We start from the raw sequence: 19,489 nt of genomic DNA, 5'->3' as shown, positions 1-19,489 counted from the left end.
GTGCCTTGAGAGTAAATGTAGAAAGGAGTAAAGTGATTGTTACTGAGTGAAAAGGTGACTCCCAGTGTGATGTTACAGTGAATGGAGAGAGACTGGACTTGGTAAGAGAGTTCAAATACCTGGGTACAGAGATAGAAAAGGCAGGAAAATGTGCACAAGAAGTTGAAAGTAGAGTGACACAAGGAAGAAAAGTAGCTGGTGCAATGAAGGCCTTGATAAGAAACAGAGGCTTGAGTGTTGCAGCTGCACGAGGCTTACATGAGGGAGTGTTATTGCCATCTTTAACATATGAAAGTAAGACTATTGTGTGGCATGGAAATGAAAAGTCAAGAGTAAGAGCAGCGGAGATGAGACTGCTGAGGAATGTATGTGGAGTACAGAGGGTGGATAGGATACGAAATAATGTGATTCGTGAAAGATGTGGAGTGAGGAAATCGGTGAACACCAGAATTGAAGAGACTGTACTGAGATGGTATGGTCATATGGAGAGAATGGATAACAATAGAATGGTGAAAAAGGTATAGCTGAGCGAATTCGAAGGAGGAAGGAGGCGTGGGGCCAAGGAGAAGGTGGAGAGATAGAGAGGTGGCCTGCAGTCCTACCGGACCCAGGTTCAAATCCCAGCTGAGGCAGGGAACAGTTGAGGATTTGAATTTCATAAAAATCAGACTTACCGATCTACCAGAAGACCCGTCGACATGTCGTTAAAAAAAAAAAAACACTAATACCAATACACTAGTCCTATATGAGACAGCCCTAGCATGTATTCAATATGGACGGTGGGTGTTTGCACCGAAGTGGTGACATGTAGAGATGTTTGGTATGTAGGAGGACTACTGGGCCTTGAGAACAGGCTGTGAAGCCTATGCCCAGAGTCGGACACATTAAAAAAAAAAAAAAAGAAAAAAAGAAGGCGGAGAGATATGGTGGATGAGTGTGTGAGGAAGAGAGGTTTGGAGGTCGGTGAGGCTAGGGAACTGACAATAGATCAAGCTGGCTGGATGAATGTTGTGAGGAGAAGTGCATGTTCAGGGATTTGGCACCCCTTTTTAACGTGGGAGCGTCCGGACTGACTCAATCGGATACATTTATGTGAAGCTACAGAACGTTGTGAATGTTTTTGGCGTATCCGATAGAGCCAGGATTCCGGGGGCTTGAATGATGAGTGAATGGACTCATGGCCTATTGGATTGGGCAAATTTGGCCTGTCTAGACATTGCTACTCCTCACCCTGCCCTTGGGTGGGAAAGGAAGTCTGGATGATGATAATGATGATGATGATGATGATCATGATGATGTGACCTTCGACTCGTTCGCAAATATAATACTGACAACCTGATGTAAGAAGTGCAAATGATGAGGTGAAAGAGAGGGAGAGAGATTGGCCAGGTGCATGAGGGTTTGATGGCGGACACATGTGGATTAACAGAGACGAAATGGAGAGGTCAGAGAGTGAGACAGTGGGAGTATGGATGGGGTATATGTGCGGGAGTAGGTAAAAATGAGAGGGCAAAAGAGGGCTTATGCATTGTTGTGTGCAAGAGATGGAAGAATATAAGAAAGTATGGATCAAGTGGTTCAAGTAGTGTGTGAGTGAGGTTGGAAGTGGGAATGCAAAGGTGGATGATTGTGTGTGTGTATGCACCAATGCAAAATCGTGCTATAGAGTGAAAGAAGAGTTCTGGGCAAATGTGGAAGCATGCATGGAAAAGTTTGAGAGGAATGAGAGTGTTTTTGATTGGAAAAATGAATGGGAAATTAGGGAATGTGAAGGTGAATAGAGTAGTTGGTAAGTAAGGTATGCCTGATGAAGTGGATGGGTATGGACATATGTGCCGGGAGTGGGTTGGTGATGGCCAATATCCTCTTTAGGCAGAAAATGATCAGCACATATACATGGCGAGTGACGAGAGAGGTGGGTGATGAACTGAGTGAACGGACGGCAATGGTTGATTGTTTATGTGGATGACAGAATGAGAAGGTATGTAATGGATGCAAGAACATATAGGTTAAGGAAGTGGACTTTCTGACCACCACTTGATGGTGGTGAAAGTCAAGGTTCATGTGCAATGGAGGAATAGAAGGAGGGAAGGACAGAAGTAGTCCATACATGGAGGGTGGAAAGATTGCAAAAGGATGGAAAAAAGCCAGAATATAAGGGCGAATTAGAAGAGCGACTGAGTAAATATAATATGGAGCACATGGGGGAGGTGAAGGTTGTATGCAAGATATTCACAGAAGAAATCTGTGCAGCATGTGAGGTAGTGTGTAGGGTGAAGAGAAGACGAAAAGGGGTGCAGGGAACAGGCTGGTGGAATGAAGAGGTGAGACAAGCTGTGGCTCAGAAGGAAGAATACAGTGAGTGGGTGGGATGCAGAGGCATGGAGGAAGTTGAGAGACGGAAGGGAGACAACTAGAGAGGAAGAGGTGTGAAAAGACTAGTAAGAGGTAAGAAGAGAGTGGATGAGGAACTTGGAAGAAATTTGAGTGTAAAGTGGAAGAAATCTTAGACTATGTTCTGGAAGGAGGTAAAGAGAGTTAGACCGGGTAATAAAGAAGTTAACAGGGGACTGAAAGATAAAAATGGTAGGGAGCAAAAGTGAGCGGATGGAGAGAACACTTTAAGTAGCTGTTAAATATAAAGACTGAAAGTAATGCCAGTAAAGGTGCCTGGGGAATGGCTTGGAGAAGGAGGGAGGTGAGAAGGGAAGAAGAGATCAGTGGGATGGAAACAGTGCAAGTAATGAAGCAAGTCAGAATGGGGAAACTCCCAGGAATTGATGGAATGTGTGGTGAAAAGATAAAGTGTGGAGGAAATGTTGCAGCAGAATGGATATGGAATTTTGTGCAGATTGGCCTGGGAATAGGGATGAGTCCCGGAGAATTGGAAGTCAGGTATAATATTATTCTCCTGTACTAAGGAAAAGGGAGAAAAGAAGTGTGTGGTAAGCATAGGGGCATTTGTCTTCTGAGTTTAATAAAAAAGAAGTATATGGCAGGATACTTATTGAAAGGGTTAGGGAAATAACAGAGGAACTAATTGGAGAAGAACAGGGAGGTTTTAGGAAGGGAAGAGGTTGTGCAGATCAGATACTCATTTTTAGGTCTTTAGTGGCAAAGTTTCTACAAAAGGGAAAGAAGCTGTATGCAGCCTTCATGGATTTGAAGAAAACATTTGACAGAGTGGATAGACAAGGATTGTGGAAAGTATTAAGAATAATGTTATGGCATAAACAGTAAGTTGTTGAATGCCGCGAAGAGTATGTATGAGGGTGCCAGATTTGCAGTGCGTGTGGATGGTAAACTGAGTGGAATTTATATCTGAATATTGAATTGCAACAGGGATGTGCCATATTTTCATGGTTGTTCAATCTGTATATGGACAGGGTTATGAAAGATATTCGTGGTAGGGCATTGGATGTTAGAGTGGCACTAATGAGAGAGGGCAGCGTTTGGAAACTTCCTGTACTGTTGTTAGCAGATGATACTGTATTATTAAGTGAAGACAAAGGGGAACTGCAACACTCAGTGAATAAGTTTGAGAAAATGTGCAAGAAACGGAGTCTAAAGGTGGATGTAGGGAAGAGTAATGTTATGGTCCTCGGGAAAAATGAAGTCACTGAATATACAGAGAGGCTGGAGGACAAGGTAATGGAAAATATGAGCTCATTTAAGTACTACCCGTGTGATGAGTAAGGATGGAAGTTTGGAGGATGAAGTGCTTGAAAGAGTACAAGCAGAATGAACGGCTGCTCGTTCTTTCAAAGCTGTGATAAGAAATAGGGAGGTGAGCATGCAAGTAAAAAAGTCACTGCATGAGAGTATTGTGATACCAACTCTAACGTATGGAAGTGAAGCTTGGACCTTCATGGAAGGACACAAGTCAAGAATGAGAGCAGTGGAAATTACTGATTTGAGAAGAGCATGTGGAGTTACGTGGACAGAATGGCAAATGATGAAGTGAAGGAGCAGTGTGGTGAGGATGTGGATGTGATAGAATTTGTTAAGAGAAACACACAGAGGTGGTTGACCATGTGGAGAAAATGGAGAGCGAGATACTAACGATGAGAGTATATGAGAGTAAGTGTGGAGGGGGGGAGGGGGGAGGCCGGAGAGAAGATGGAGGGATGGAGTGGAGAGGTATATGAGAGAGGGGGGTGTGAGCTTGTGTTAGGGCAGTGAAAGGGCGGAGGACAGGGCGACATGTATGCGATTTGTTTGTGACCATCCCTTACGGGATTAAGGCGTCTGGGAATAGACAGATAGATAGAAGGTGATAATGTAAATAAATACTGATCGCGTGAAGGGGTCATAACATCAAACGATATTCTCGTGGTTACTGCCAGCTGATTTATCATGCACAGTGATACCCATACCAACGAAAAGGCTAGAAACTCTCATCGCAGCAATGGACTCTAAGTCGATTTTTTTTTTATTGGTCTGAATAATACTCTTAAAAAGCACATGATTTAATCAAGGAAAAGAAAGATTCTCTAGACATATACACTGAAACGAAGGTACAGAACTATACAACTACAAATAATTTTCAAAGGCACTGAGATACAATACCATTAATAACATATCCTGACTTCTGTCACACGACTTATCTCGTCATGGGAAAAATCCTACCAGTTGAAATTTAACTTCAGTACCCCTTTTCTAAATATTTTTTGTATTTAAGTAATTACTTTTAGCATTACTCTATTCAACTCGCTTCAGTATTGTTTAGCTGCACGACCTGGTCGGCACATGAGTTTAAACTATAAACACAAGCCCCAACTTTCCATCGACAGATTCCCCCTCACGCTTCCCCACTACATTCACTCTCCTCCCCTTTGCTGACTCCGACTTTATCTAAGCAAATATTTAAGCCCGTTTCTTGACTGAAAAATTTCCTAAGTCTGCAGACTTCAGTCTTAGACTGTACCTTCAACTAGACGTACCGCAGAGCGGATCAAGAGCATATCTCAAAAATGGCATTTCTCAGGTAGTGGGGTGTTCATAGGGAACCTCAATTTCAGAAGGAAGAGGATAACGAGCGTTGACGTGAGCACCATCTTTATTCAAACGTTTCGACATTTAAAATGTCATCATTAGTGATCTGGAAATGGGAAACAAAAAATCAAAACACTAAAAACACAATATTGTGGAAGTGAAAAAACACAGAGATATACGGTTTACATATGACGAAAGTAAAATAGGGGGATGGGAAGGGATCCCGTTCGTTCGTTCAAAGATTTCCTGCACCTATAGTACAGGCAGGGTCATATATTAGCCCGGTCAGTGGGGTATTGGCTGGTTATCAACCAATAAAAGGGGAGGACAGGACCTGGGGATTGCCCAGCACACACGCACTGCCTCCTGGCTGGCTTTTTGGTGTGTGTGAAGGGGTCCCAAAACAGTTACATAACATAAAGAAGTACTGCAGATATAGTGTTATTTAGAGATGGATTATGGGACTTTATTGATTCTAGCAATCTTAAGTTATTATTTGATGAAGAAGCTACTATTTAAAAAAAACTCCTTTTTAAGTAAGATATCACAAGATTCACCATGGTTTCTTACTGCTGAGTGAGGAGGGGACCTAAGCCGTCGGCTTGTCCTGCTCGACTGACTTGTAAGTCCTATGGATTCTGGTACCAATATAAACCTGGGCAAGTGAAACAATAAACAACAGACGAACAGAGGTCGGTCGGAACAGGGTCTTTAACGTGAAAAAATGAGCCAATTTTGAATGAATTACTAGGTATAAAGTCAAACTGAGGATAAAATTTAACAAGGCTGTGAATTAAGAGGTTTTTCATTTGAATCGAAATATCACCCAAGCAGGGTAAACTGAGATAAATTACCTCCTCACTGGCAGTAGAGATTTGTTGTTTAGGCATGTTGTGGTTGTTAAGAAAATTCCTTGCAAGACGATGGAATAAGTTATCACTATAGCCATTATTTACGAAATATTTGCTTAGGAAGCAAATCTCATCACGGAATACAGAATATGCAGATGAGAGAAAATATGCTCTATGTAACAAGGTCTTAGCAGTGATTTTAAACATATTGCAACAATAACTGAAAAAACTGCTACCCAGACCTGAGAAAGTAGGCTTACGGAACACAGAACACAGAAAATACCATTACCTCTCCTAACTAGGATATCTAAAAATGGGAGACAACCGTTGGACTCTGTTTCAGTCGTGAACTGTATGCTATGACGAGTGTTAATATAGTGCAAAAAATCCTGAGCATGGCTTTTATCTCTAAATATGACAAATGTATAATCCACATACCTTCGGTACATCCATGGTTTAATGTTACTTGAACAATCTCTTAGTCTTAATTTTTCATAATAACATAAAAGAATGCCACGTTGAGTACACCGCTTCCCGTCCGATCAGCGAAGTTAAGCAACGTTGGGTCTGGTTAGTACTTGGATGGGTGACAGCCTGGGAACACCAGACGCTGTTGGCATCCCTACGTGTTAAGTGGGGTTGGTGGAGGATTAGTGCCCCTCCCTGTAAAACAATTAACTCTAAGCCCTTGACCACCCCGTTTGGGGTACATGGCGTCTGGCAATGGATGGACATAAAAGACGTTGGCAAAGGTAGGTCCAAGGGGTGATCATAGCAGCATAGAGATGCTGCTCACGTCAACGCTCGTTGTCCTCTTCCTTCTGAGGCTTGGTTTTTATACAGGTGTGTGTGTGTGTGTGTGTGTGTGTGTGTACCTTATATAAAATACACCCACCCGGCCAGGAGCAGAGATACCAGGTTTAGATTTGGAGTGTTTTGTACTTGAATGTTTGTGTCTCGTTTTTATTTATTATACCATGGAAGCCTGTGGGTAGTTTAATCAGGATATATCCCGACTGTTCAGCTAAAACTCAAACATCTCAGTGCACATTGGAATTTGACGGACAGAGATCACCCCCCAAAAAAAATAAATAAATAAATAAAAAAAAAATGGTAGCCAGATTATAATAACTATATTCGCCTACTGTAGACAAAAATAAGTAAAACATCAATGTAAGCGAACAAGAATTAGGAAACAGGCCGGAAACTGAAGCGAGGAGGAGAAAAATAAAATAGGAAAGTAGTAAAGACGGCTACGAGGAAGAAGGACACACGAATCAAGTTTACGAGAGGATATTTTGAGATGGAGGGGACAGCAGCATGCAAGGGGAGGGATGAACCGGTCGAAAGAGTATATCGTTTGGGGGAGAGACAGTGGTGGTTTAGGTAGCACTTTCAGCTCACAAATGGAAGAACCAGAGTTCAGTTCTCGAACTGGTCAGACTCTTGGGTTCACTTTCTCGTTGGTTATGGAAGCTCCCTAGCACTTCATCTTACGCTATTTTTTTTTTTTTTTTTTTTTTTTGCTTGTCATGTTTTTCTAATCTCTTCTCTGTTGTTTAAGCCTTTCTAATATCGCCGGATCCATTCATCCATCATCCAATCCTACATTGCCCCAAGAGGAGCGTAGGAGCCTGGGCCTAGGCAGTTGGTCCCGACATTTAAGATGAGAGAGACCAGCCTCACTCATCCCTGAGTGGCATTACATGAGCAATCATCCCCAACCACCCCTTGGATATAAACCTTCACCGGCTCAATCTGATTGGAGCGCAATAATTACCCACTAAACCACCAGGCGCCAAAATTTGGTTACATGGTTACCACCCAGCATAGTAAATGGTTTCCTGGTGTACAGGAAACCATTTGGCTTGTCACTCAGTGTAGAGTTACCCACAGGCAGAAGAAAGAGGAAAGAGTGAAGGAAAGACAGAAAAGGGAGTGTAAAGTTACCCGTAGGCAGAAGGACAAGGAAAGAATGAAGGAAAGGACGACAGAAGAGGAAGGAAGGAAAGAAGGTTGGAGGAGAGGAAAGGGCAGACACCCGCTAGCAGCACTACATCGAGTGAGTGGATAAATCGCCGAGGAAGAGGTGCTAGGAAGCCTCCTTGACCGATGAGAATTCGGGTCTAAGACAAGGTTAATTCTACCTTGTCACTCTTCATCCATCAATATAATTTTGGACCTGGATGGAAATTCAAGTGGCTGAATGCTGTCCTTTAAGGGAAGACTGGACCTAAGCAGTGGGGGCATTAAACATACATTATTCGAAGCCTTTATCCCACTGAGTGGAAGAATTTTCCTCTCCATATGATGACGGCATATCCTACTGGCTACTTTCAGATTTGTTTATATCTGCCACCAGACTGAATCACTGTAATCAGACTGCTACCTGTGTTAATTTGTGTTCTGACTAACTGCATGGTTTTTCTTTTTACTGACAACTACAGTGATGGCTTTTTCAACCTCACTTATTTATTGGATCACTGGGTGATTAAACTGGTAAGATGTAGGAGGTGGATATGAATGAATGGAGTGAAAGACCTCAAGGCAAAGATACTAATTGGTATGGATAAATGGGTACATGGATAAGTGCGTTATTGAATACATCTTACATATGGCATTTGGTCCTACAAAAAACAGTATTACACCAATATCAAGCCATTAAGAAGAAAAACTAGACAGCAAGCCACAAACACGCACACAAAAACACCTTCCACATATGTAGGAAGGAAACTGGGGGAGTGGAGGCCTGTGAAGATATCACCATGGGCGGCACGTGGCAGGGGTGACTGAGGGTATGGAGGCCGACCCTTGCATGCTAACTAGGGGAAGGACGGAAAGTTAGGGACGACAAAGGAAGAGGAGGAAGACATGGTAAATGGAAAGGTAGAGGATGAGAAAACACACACACACACACACACACACACACACACACACACACACAGATTGTTGCTTGATAACCATAAAACTGTGGTAGAGAATTAAGAAACGATGTGAATCATGTGTCGCAACTGTGATATGCTTTTGCAGGAAGGAAACAGAGATTGCAGAATCTTTCCACTTCTCTTTTTCTTGCAGAAACAAACAAGCCTTACTAAAGAGAAATAAATCGAATTCTTTAGGAAGGAAAGTAGAATAGATCATCTTGTCATGTCTCTTGTTCTGGGTCCAGATACTTCACCGTCCAAAAAAAAAAAAAAAAAAAAAAGCGAAAATAGGTAAGGACAAGGAAAAAAGAATAGGGAATCCCTTTCACGTGTTTCGGGACCTGATACTAGAAACATAATCGCATTTATTAAGAACAAGGAAATGAGAATATAGAATCTTCCCATGTCTCTTGTTCCAGATCCTGTTCTTATGGTTTGGTCAAGTCATGTTAATCTTTAGAAATTAATTTGTTTGTTTATTGTAAATTCAATAATCATCGGTAACTCAATCGACAAACTATAAAAACACCCTTGTTATCGCTGATACATGTAGGGTGTGTTGTATGAGACTCAGAATATTCATTAATTTGGTGGACAGGCACAAGAAGAACACCGTGTTAGTGCTTATCCACTACATGAAGGTCATTTAGGCAAAAGGTCAGTTTTGGTCAAATCTCAGTCTTTCACTAGAATACGAAACTGATTCGTCAGATTTACAGCCAGGTGACTAGAAGGAAACAGTCTTTGCCAAATAGTCTGACCGACTCTAGGCTGGTTATGCTACAACTATACCACCGTTGTAACCAAGTTGAACGAATGATCCGCACATAAAAACTCCATTTATTAGCGCAGAAGGAAAACACGGGCCTCTGCAGTTCAAGCTTGGAAGGTACAGTGCCTCAACACCAGGACCTAGATTCACAAATGAACTTACTATCAATGCCTTCTCGTAACTCAGATTTTTATTTAGGGGAAGAACGCGATGCAGAAGCTTATTCTCCCTGCAAAGCATAAAGTAACCCGTGATAATTTTCCTTCAGTAACTATTATTATTTTTCTTCAGAAAGGAAAAAAAGAAGTCCTACGAAAAATCTACATACTCTTTGTCTCCTTGCGAGGTGTAGAGAATTCGAGGCAATGCACTGTAGGTAAACAGCAAACATCCCAGGTGGCAATATGTGATCGATTACTTCCAAATGCTTCCTGGGGATGCGGACCAAATACCGCAGACTGGTAAACTGCTCAGATACAAAACTGAATAATTATACAAGCAGTGGTTGAGAAAACGGTAATGTTCCCGTACTGTTATGCGTGCCTGAGTGTGGACTGACTTGAACCACATTCGCAAGTCACCTTGGACCAGCCTAGAATGGCTTAAATATTTTTTGACAACATTAGATCATCGCGAGAATAGACTGAGAGGGTTTTCATCCTGGATGTTGCTTGTGCTACCTGGAGAACTGAGTGTACATAGCCACGTTAGAATCAGGTGAGTCAAGTGAGCAGGAAGAAATGAAAGATAAAGTAACTACCAGTTTTTGTGTTACTTGCTTGTAGGTTTTTCTTTGTTATAAAACGAAAATATGTAATAACTTGGTAATCTTTTCGCAGTTCTACATTATAATGATCAGATTTCTGTATGTTTGTTGATTTGTTACCGTAGTACAGCAAAACGGCGCATTTAACACAAATTTTTGTCAGAGCAAGATACCATTAAAGTGATCTAACTTGAAGAATAAAACAATTTCCAGGCCAATCGGGCGATCGGTTCCCGAATTATGACTCATTTCTTGCCTTTTGTTTAGAGTGAAGGGGATGGATTCGTCCTTGGTGAGACGTTGAAATTACCAGCATAACACAAGAGAGGACAGTGACGTGTTTCTTATATTATCACTTTTTTGCCTATCCTTTTTCCATCCTTATTCTCCTAAAATTGTATAGTATAATGATATATTATCATTTTTACTATAATAATTCGATTTCTGTATTTTTTTTTGGTTTGTTGTATGACATCGACCGGAGGCCGCCGAAGGCAGCCTTCAAGCAAATAATCACGATAATGGGTTTCATACTGTCATAGAATAATATAAACGTTGATCACACTCTGCTGGTGAAAAGAGGAATGTAAATAAACAAGATTCGCAATTCTCGTCCTTGAAGATGTTTTCTGGGAAATATTTGTGCTTGCTGCATTTACCGTTAATAATCCCTAGGAACTCACACAGTTTGCACATATCTCCAGACTTAATCATTTCAACAATCCAGGTGTAAATATATGGCTATCAATTTACCTTCATGTATAAGTAAGTACTCTTATCAACTGGCAGATTCATTATAATTCACCTTCCTACTTTAGACCTTTCTTTCAATTCTGTATAAATTCATTTATTTCCCTTCAGAAATAAATACTCCATGTTTGTGGAATCGCCTGTCTACTCTTGCCTAGTGCTTCTGAAGAACGTTCAGCGCAGAGTGGAGTCACAACTGGACTAACCCAGTCCAGCTTCTGGGAAAGGATTGGGTTTGACTAACCTCGACCACTCTAACCGTCTCACAAGAATAGCTAAGGGATCAGAGAGGACAGGTCTAAACTGACTCAAAAACTTAGCTAAAGCGCATTAATAATGACTGAGCAGAGCAAAGCGACACCACTCGATTTCATTGTTTCTTCCGGCCTTTATTTTCTCTCTACTCCTATCAAGTTAGATATCTGGTTTCGTGGCATGGATTGTTTCAGGACCTCCCACCGACATTGAGTCTTCTTTCCTGGGTTAAGTCTTTGTACTGACCAATCAATCCACGTTATCGCCAAGCCACGCGATTGGCAAGCTACTTAAACACAAAGCTGCACGATCGCCAAGCATCTTCAGCGCTAAAACCACTTCAGTGCCAAGACCACTTCTATGCCAAGACCACTTCTACGTCATGACCACTTCTACGACAAGACCACTTCAACGCCAAGGCCACTTCAACACCAAGACCACTTGAGTGCCAAGCCCTCTTCTATGCCATGATCACTTCAACAATGCCAATATCACTTCTACACCAACACCATTTTTACCCCAAGGCCACTTTGATGCCAGGACCATTTCAAGACAGCTTCAACGCCAAGACCACTTTAGTGCCGAGACCACTTCAGTGCCAAGACCACTTCATTCCCAAGACCACTTCTACGTCAAGACCATTTCTGCCCTATGACCACGTCAACAACAAGATCACTTCGATGTTAGGACCACATCAACGCCAAAACGGCTTCTATACGTCTCCTTTCTCGTTTCTGATCCTTTGCTATTCAAAATCTTGGCTTTGAATTAGTGCCATATGGTCTTTGGTACCTGGCGCTAGTAATCTATTTTTCAGTTCGTTTTGAAGTTTGTTGGTTCGTGTTTGTGTGTGGGCTTAATGCGTCGTGTCACCAAGTGTATACAGGCATAAGCAAGCAATGAGGATAGGAATCCACATTTCTCTAGCGTTTCCTGCTGTGAATATCATACCAAGGAAATCATCATTTTTAAGTAATTTGATCTATTTATTTAGCTTCCTTCAACTGCTCACCTCTATCAGTTTCAAATACTTTACAACATACCGGAGAGGCAATGTAACAAAGTCAATGTCAATATTGCAAATTATCAAATCAGAATAATCAGTACTAGTGATAAATGGCTTTGTTTTCGTTTTCATAAATAACATCCTCCATTTCACCTCCTACAAAGAATGATCTCCCTAGCGCTAAATGCGATCGTCAGGTGGTATCATGAATAAAAAGAATCCAACTTGCTGAGGTAAGGCGGATTTATAGTTAGAAAGACAGATGGATAGGTAGATAGACAGAGATGGTGACAAATCTTAGATGAGCACTCAGATATAAGCAGACACCCCATCAACACAACACTGGTTACCGACAAACCTGTTATGGACGAGGGCCCAGAAGTTAATTCTACTCTGTCTGTCTGTGTCTGTCTGTTTGTCTGTCTGTCTCTCTCTTACTTACACACACACACACACACACACACACACACATCTGGTCGATATCACTAGGATCCCCTCGCCTTAAACGCATAAAAGGGGTGGCGAGATGGGTTTAGTGGTGGCGAGATGGGTTCAGTGAGATAGGGATTGGGATGACGGGGAATGGAACGGGAAGGAAAGAAGGGATGAAAAGGCAAAGGCCAAAAAGGGGAAAACGAAATGGAAAAGGTAGAAGAGATGAATAGCAGGGAAAGATAGAGGATGAAAAAGGAAGAAGAAGAGGGAAGAGAAAAATGTCAGCAGTAGAAAGAGGAAGAGGGGTTGGGAGGGCGAAAGGAAGGAATGAGAGTACGATGTCAAGGGAAGGATAGGATAGAAAGAAAGACTCATTAAAGGGATAATGTATGAAAAGGATGAACTGAATGATGAGGGCAGAAGTATAAAAAAGGAAAGGGAAGGGGAGAAAGGATTGGATAGGAAGGTGTGGAAAGGATGGAAGAGGGCGAATGAAACGTATGTAAGAAAGGAATGGAAAGGGTGAAGGAATGGGAATGACAGAAAAAAAAAAATGGAACGGAGAGTCATAGGAAGTCGGGAAAGGATGACGAAGGTAGAGAGGATGAAAAGAGCGATAGATGGGGTTGAAAGGGAGGAAAAATGGTATGAGGGGTTGAGATGGGAAAGTTAGGCAGACTAGATGGAGGGAGCTGAAGGAATGAAAAAGGTAGAAGAAATGGAAAAATGTACATGGGAGGTGAAGGGAGACATAGAATGTAAGATGGAATGTAAAATGGGAAGGAATGAGATGGGAAGAAGGAATGGAAAAAGACTGGGGATGGAAACGGGCAGGAGGATGGGAAAGGCAATGGTTGGAAAGGTGTGATAGGCTATGAGAGAGTGATGAGATGGGGCAAGAGAAAAGGACAAAGAGCAGAAAGTACAGAAAATCAGGGAAGAAAAAAGGGACTGAAAAAATGTAAAAGCGAAATAAGGAGCATGGATGAGATACGAAGAGTGGTCAATGGGGTGCTTTCAAAGCTAGTATTCCGGTAGATGGCTCCGCGATTTGGACACATTCCCCGCGCTGTTTAAAAAGCACATTTTTCTTTGTTAAATACCTACACTGTTGTGTGAATCTGTGAACCATGGTAATGTCATATACCGTAATATAAATAATACAAATAGAACACGTATATATAACGTAGCGTGAACTGTTTATCATAAACGGAAATTCAAATATCATTGATGGCATGTGATGGCAACCCGCCATTTCAGTGGTCCTATATTATTTAATTTCTGTTACATTTAGTGCAAGTTAGGTTCTTAATACATACAGTAGTTTGTTCAGACTGTAAATTACACCTAGTGGAAATTTTGAATCATTAAGTCTCTATGTGGGCAGAAATTGAATGTTGCGTAAATACTGGGACTCAACATTTTGCTCACTACCTTCACCCATGCGCACCACAAGACAGTCCCATGTTTAATTTTTTTTTTTTCATTAGGGGTTTGTTTTCAAAACAAACGCAAGAGGACTAATGCTTAAACTAATACAATTTAGACTGGGTTAGATGAAGTAAGCTTTTGAGGGTCTGAGGGGCAACACGGGACTGTCTTGTGGTGCCCATCCGTGAGGGGAGTGAGTAAAATGTTGAGTCCCAATATTTACTCAACATTAAATTTCTGCCCACACGGAGACTGAACAAGTCAAAATACCCACTATGGTATGACAAATCTTAACTTGCGCCTAGGGTGTGGCGCGACCCCCTGTACAGTGGTGCCACGTTTCCCAAACCCGCGATGTGAAACGGCTGTAATATATGTAAAAGGCATCACAAATACGATAAACACATATGAATACAATGTTGACGTGTTTATTATAATATATGAAAGAACAGCAAACTTATTATGCATAAAATATTTACACGGCAATACAGAAACGTGGCATAAATTTTTTACAGTGTTGCTAAAAAACACTGTATTTCTGGCGTGGGTAATAATGTCACAATTATGATTATAACAAAGTGTAGGCATATAAGTAAAAATTTGCCAATTTCTTAGTAAAAAGAAAAAAAAAAATTAATCCTCGTGAGCTGCGACACTCAGACCCAGTCTGAGTGAGGTGTTGAGGGAAAAATGGAGGAAGGGAGGGAAGGAAGGAAGGAAGGAATGATTGAATAAAAATAAATTATGGCGCCGCACCAGAGAGGTCATATGGCGACAAATGTAAAACAATAATATTTTTTAAATATAATTAGATATAATATAAAATAAAGAAATGAAATCATAAGTTTATAAGTCACTAATAAAAGAAACAAAATTCCCCAGGGTGACTCAAATCTCCTCCAGGAGAGAGAGAGAGAGAGAGAGAGAGAGAGAGAGAGAGAGAGAGGTGGGGGAAGGTAGGCCAGGGGAGGTGTTGAGGGAGAGATGGAGAAGGGAGGGAAGGAAGGAAGAAAGGAGAGAGTGATTGAATAAAAACAAATCATGGCGCCGCACCAGCGAGGTCATCTGGTGACAAACGTAAGACAATAGTAAATATTGTTAAATATAGTTAGATATAATAAAAAAATAAAGAAATGAAAGCATAAGTTTAAAAGTCACTAATAAAAGAAACAAATTCCCCAGGGTGACGCACATCTCCCCCAGGAGAGAGAGAGAGAGAGAGAGAGAGAGAGGGCATCGCGCGTATGGAAAACGTGGCAACACTGTACAGAGCTTCGTGCCCCACCCTAGCCGCCAGTTAAGATTTGTCATACCATAGGCGTAATTTACAGTCTGAACGAACTATGTATTATGAACCTAACCTGCACTAAATGTAGCAGAAATTAAATAGTGTAGAACCACTGAAAGGGCGGTTTGCCATCACATGCCATCAATGATATTTTAATTTCCGTTAATGATGAATATAAACAATTCACGTTAAGTTATATATACGTGTTCTACTTGTATTATTTATATTACGGTATATGACATTGCTACAATTCACAGTTTCACACAACAGAGTAGGTTTTTAACAAAGAAAAATATGCTTTTTAAACAGTGCGGGGAATGTGTTTGTCCAAATCGTGGAGCCATCTACCGGAATACTAGGCTTTTCAGAAGTACCCCATTGTGGAGAGAAGATGGGTAATGGTATATAGAATATTGCTGCCATTCTCACTGATTTTAACATTGCAAAACTAAGCCACTCCCCAAAATTAAATGCTGGTTCAGACTGTGTGGTGAGAATGATGGTAAATGAAATTGTCAAATATTAAGTTAAAGGGGTCGACAACAATTACATGGGCAGAACGACTTCGGGCAAGCAAGTTTCCTGGTGTTGCTTGTTCACTTGAAGGAAGTGTGTCACCCCACCTACCTAATATTCACCCCGACACCGCGGCGATGTTTTTACACTCCTTGTGCGTCCCGTGAGGATATTCGCGCTCCGACTGACTTTTTAAAAATATTTGCCAAAAATCTGTTATTAGTCCTAGAATATTATAATTATATGTGCATGTGGCACATACCTTCAGCTTTTTCCTAGGATGTTTGTTGAGCCTTCGTCGAGTACCGTAGGACTTGTGGAAACTTCTGAAGTTGGGTAACGAATTCTCCAATTTACACTTCCCAACACCCCCTAATGTGATTACCACAGCCTGATATTATCAATAGAAACACTATTCTATGATTTTCAAGTAGTTTGGAATCTATACAGCAAAAAAAAAAAAAAAAAAAAAACTGAAAGCAATGAAAATTACGAATGCGTATGAGCTTCCCACTTGCGCTCGTTCGCCGCTGGTGTTCTGTCATTTATTATTCATAAACACACTTACACTTTATATTCCTATTACTTCATTACACGTATATATACAGAATATACAGTATTTATCCATAAGTTTCCTTCAATAATAGTAGTTTATTTTCACTCCAGACATTAACTTTCTCGTTCAGTAAACTAGCGAAGAGAGCAAAGCTTTGACTGTCATTACTCCAAGTATTTGTACTCATATTCTTATATTAGTAATTATTTACATTTCTATTTTATTTACACTATGTTATACACTGTCACTTCCAGTAAATAAGGATTCCTTTCCCTTGGAGCCAGGATGAACTTGGGACACTGAAGCATTCGTAGTTTATCACCATATCCTCCACTGGCTCATCACACGATTCACCACAAAGATTGTAGTCACTGTCCATCATTATCATGGATAAATAAGCCAGTTCACGCTCCACAGCAGAGTCATTTAGTCCTTTACCCCTTCCCACACGAGGTTTAGTAGGGGTAGAGGTCACAGGGCCCTCTAGAAGCGGCGGAAATGGAGGGGCGCAAATGCTACGTGCTTTCATCTCAAGAAACAACACTGAACTACATGACGAGGTGGATATGGGGCCGCCAAGGGTTGACAGTGTCAGCGAGGTGACAGCTGCTACTTTACATGCTGTGAAATGATTGGCAGGAAGTTAGGTAATTCCAGGTGAATATTAATATCACTTAGGCTTCTTCCTTCCTTTCTTATATCTATTTTTATTACAAGAATAGATTATACAGCATATTTCAAGGGGAAATTACCAGGGAAAATTAACGAACAAGTGCACATGGGGTGTTGCCAGGAGATAATTAGCCAACTCCAGGTGTATGGCACTATCAGTTACCTTATTTTTTTTTTTTGGTATATATTATTTTGTTTAAGAATAGGGCATAGGGCTTATTTCAATGGATGAAATCAGTGGAAAATTCCGGGGAAGATTTGCTTAGCGCAGCACGGCCGGGCAGGCGAGAGGAGAGGGTAATGGAGGGGAGGTAGGGAGGGGAGTCAAGAACGGGGATAAATGGCTAAATTGTCAACAGTGGATGGGAGTACAGATGACATTAGCAGTGCTGACTATTGTTGGACACTGGCAGTACTGATAGATGATACAAGCCATCACTTAAAAGCCCTGGAGAATTCAAAATAACACAGAATTGCAAAAGTGATGCCCCGTGGTATGATCCATTGCGCCTGAGCGTCACAAAAGCGACGCCCCGCAGTCAAGGGGTTAATGCATACTTTGATATTTTTAAGAAAAACACTTTACTAATAACAAGTGCTTTTCTGTAAGCTATAGCGACATCTGTAGGTCTGTTTGACCTTTGGCAGTTTCCGAGAAAATCCAGTTTTGAAGCTTAGCTTTTTTTTTTTTTTTTTTTAGTGGTGAATATTTAAATGAGGCAATTTAGTAACACAAGCTACTTTTGCATAAGCTTTCTAGCGATGTGGGAAAGTCCGCTGTATCTTTATAGTTTCCGAGAATACCCAGCTTTGGTGTTAAACACCGCATTTTTTAGTTTTTCAAAAATATGATGCGAATATGTGGAAAGTCAAAGATGTGCTCAAACTTGGTGCAGCATTCACAGTTATTTATATTTCACATTTCATGCTTAGTTCTGTGTTCTTGGCTTTTTGGGAGGATGATAGTAAACTTCGTGAAAAGTGTCTAAGCACCACGTATTACAATCACACGTCAAGTTCTCCAACGATATGCATAGATGAGCTGATGCTTCACTGTGTTTCCAAGATAAATTGAGATAACTCACATTTGGTAGTATGGTCAACCATCCAACTAAACGTCGCAGTGTTTTTTACTTGATCAATAATGGATAAAAAATAGTCAAGAACTGCAGAACTGTCCTTCCTATGGTTGTTGTTGATCAATATCAGTCTGGCTGGCCAAGCAGATCCATCAACCGCAGGCAAGCAATCTCCCTCACAGGGTCATCCCGTGCAATGAACCAGTGTTCCAATGCTGCTGACAGTGCCATGCAACAGTGTGGCGCAGTGGGAGAAGTGTGGATGTTTGGTTCATGGATGCATGCCGCATTTGCGTCATTCCACCCAGTTAGCTGGCGTACTGTACCAGGCCACACGTCATCCTGATATTTGGTTATACGGTCTTCACCCGACAATGTAAGTGGATTCTTGGGATGCAAGAAAACACTAGGCTTGACGCTCAGTGTTGAACTAACTGAATTAGAAAGAAGATTAATAAAAAGTGGCAGGGAGGAAAGGGAGAATAAGGAAGAGAGGAGAACAGACACAGAAACATAATGACAGAGGTGAACGAAGAAGTTGGAAGCACTATATCAAGTGAGTGGATGATTGTTGCTACCTTTTACATCACCTTTCCTCAGGTATTGTCAACCAGTCATCTGCGACTTGGTTGGGGTATATGCATCAGAAAACACCTCGTTATTTCAGACTCCATACAGTATATGTAGGGAGAGAGAGACTTTCCACTACAAAATGCTTAAAAACATTATCGTTGTTTCCATATAGTAACTGGGCTCATAGTGACCAGGTCTGACTAAAAAGTCAAAAAAATAATTTTTGCATATTTTCACATGTCGCAGTTTTCGACAATATCACGCTGGCGCATTGCAGGCAATTACAAAAATCTGTGTTTGGTGTTTTTAACCCCTTAACCATGGGGCGTCACTCTTGTGACGCTTGGGAGCAAGGGATCATACCACGAGGCATCACTTTTGCGATTCTGTTATTTTGAATTTGCCCGGGCTTTCAAGTGGTGGCTTGTATCATCTATCAGTACTGCCAATGTCCAACACTAGTCAGCACTCCTAATCTCATCTGTACTCCCATCCATTGTTGACAAATTAACCATTTCTCCCTGTTCTTGACTCCCCTCCCTACATTCCCTCCATTACCCTCTCTTCTCGCCTGCCCGGCCGTGCAATGCTGAGTAAATCTTCCCTGGAATTTTCCA

General features: G+C 41.3%; 1 pseudogene; it reads left to right on the top strand.

Annotated features, from left to right (window-relative positions):
* Positions 1-6,346: 6,346 nt before the first annotated feature.
* On the top strand, positions 6,347-6,461 carry LOC145409163 (5S ribosomal RNA; annotated as a pseudogene).
* The last annotated feature ends 13,028 nt before the right edge of the window (positions 6,462-19,489 follow it).

This window comes from Coenobita brevimanus, chromosome 79 (genome assembly GCF_032717465.1).
Source record: "Coenobita brevimanus isolate Jiangsu-jjx chromosome 79, ASM3271746v2, whole genome shotgun sequence".
NCBI lineage: Eukaryota > Metazoa > Arthropoda > Malacostraca > Decapoda > Coenobitidae > Coenobita > Coenobita brevimanus.
The sequence above is the reverse complement of the archived record's forward strand: the minus strand, read 5'-3'. Positions and strand labels throughout refer to the sequence as shown.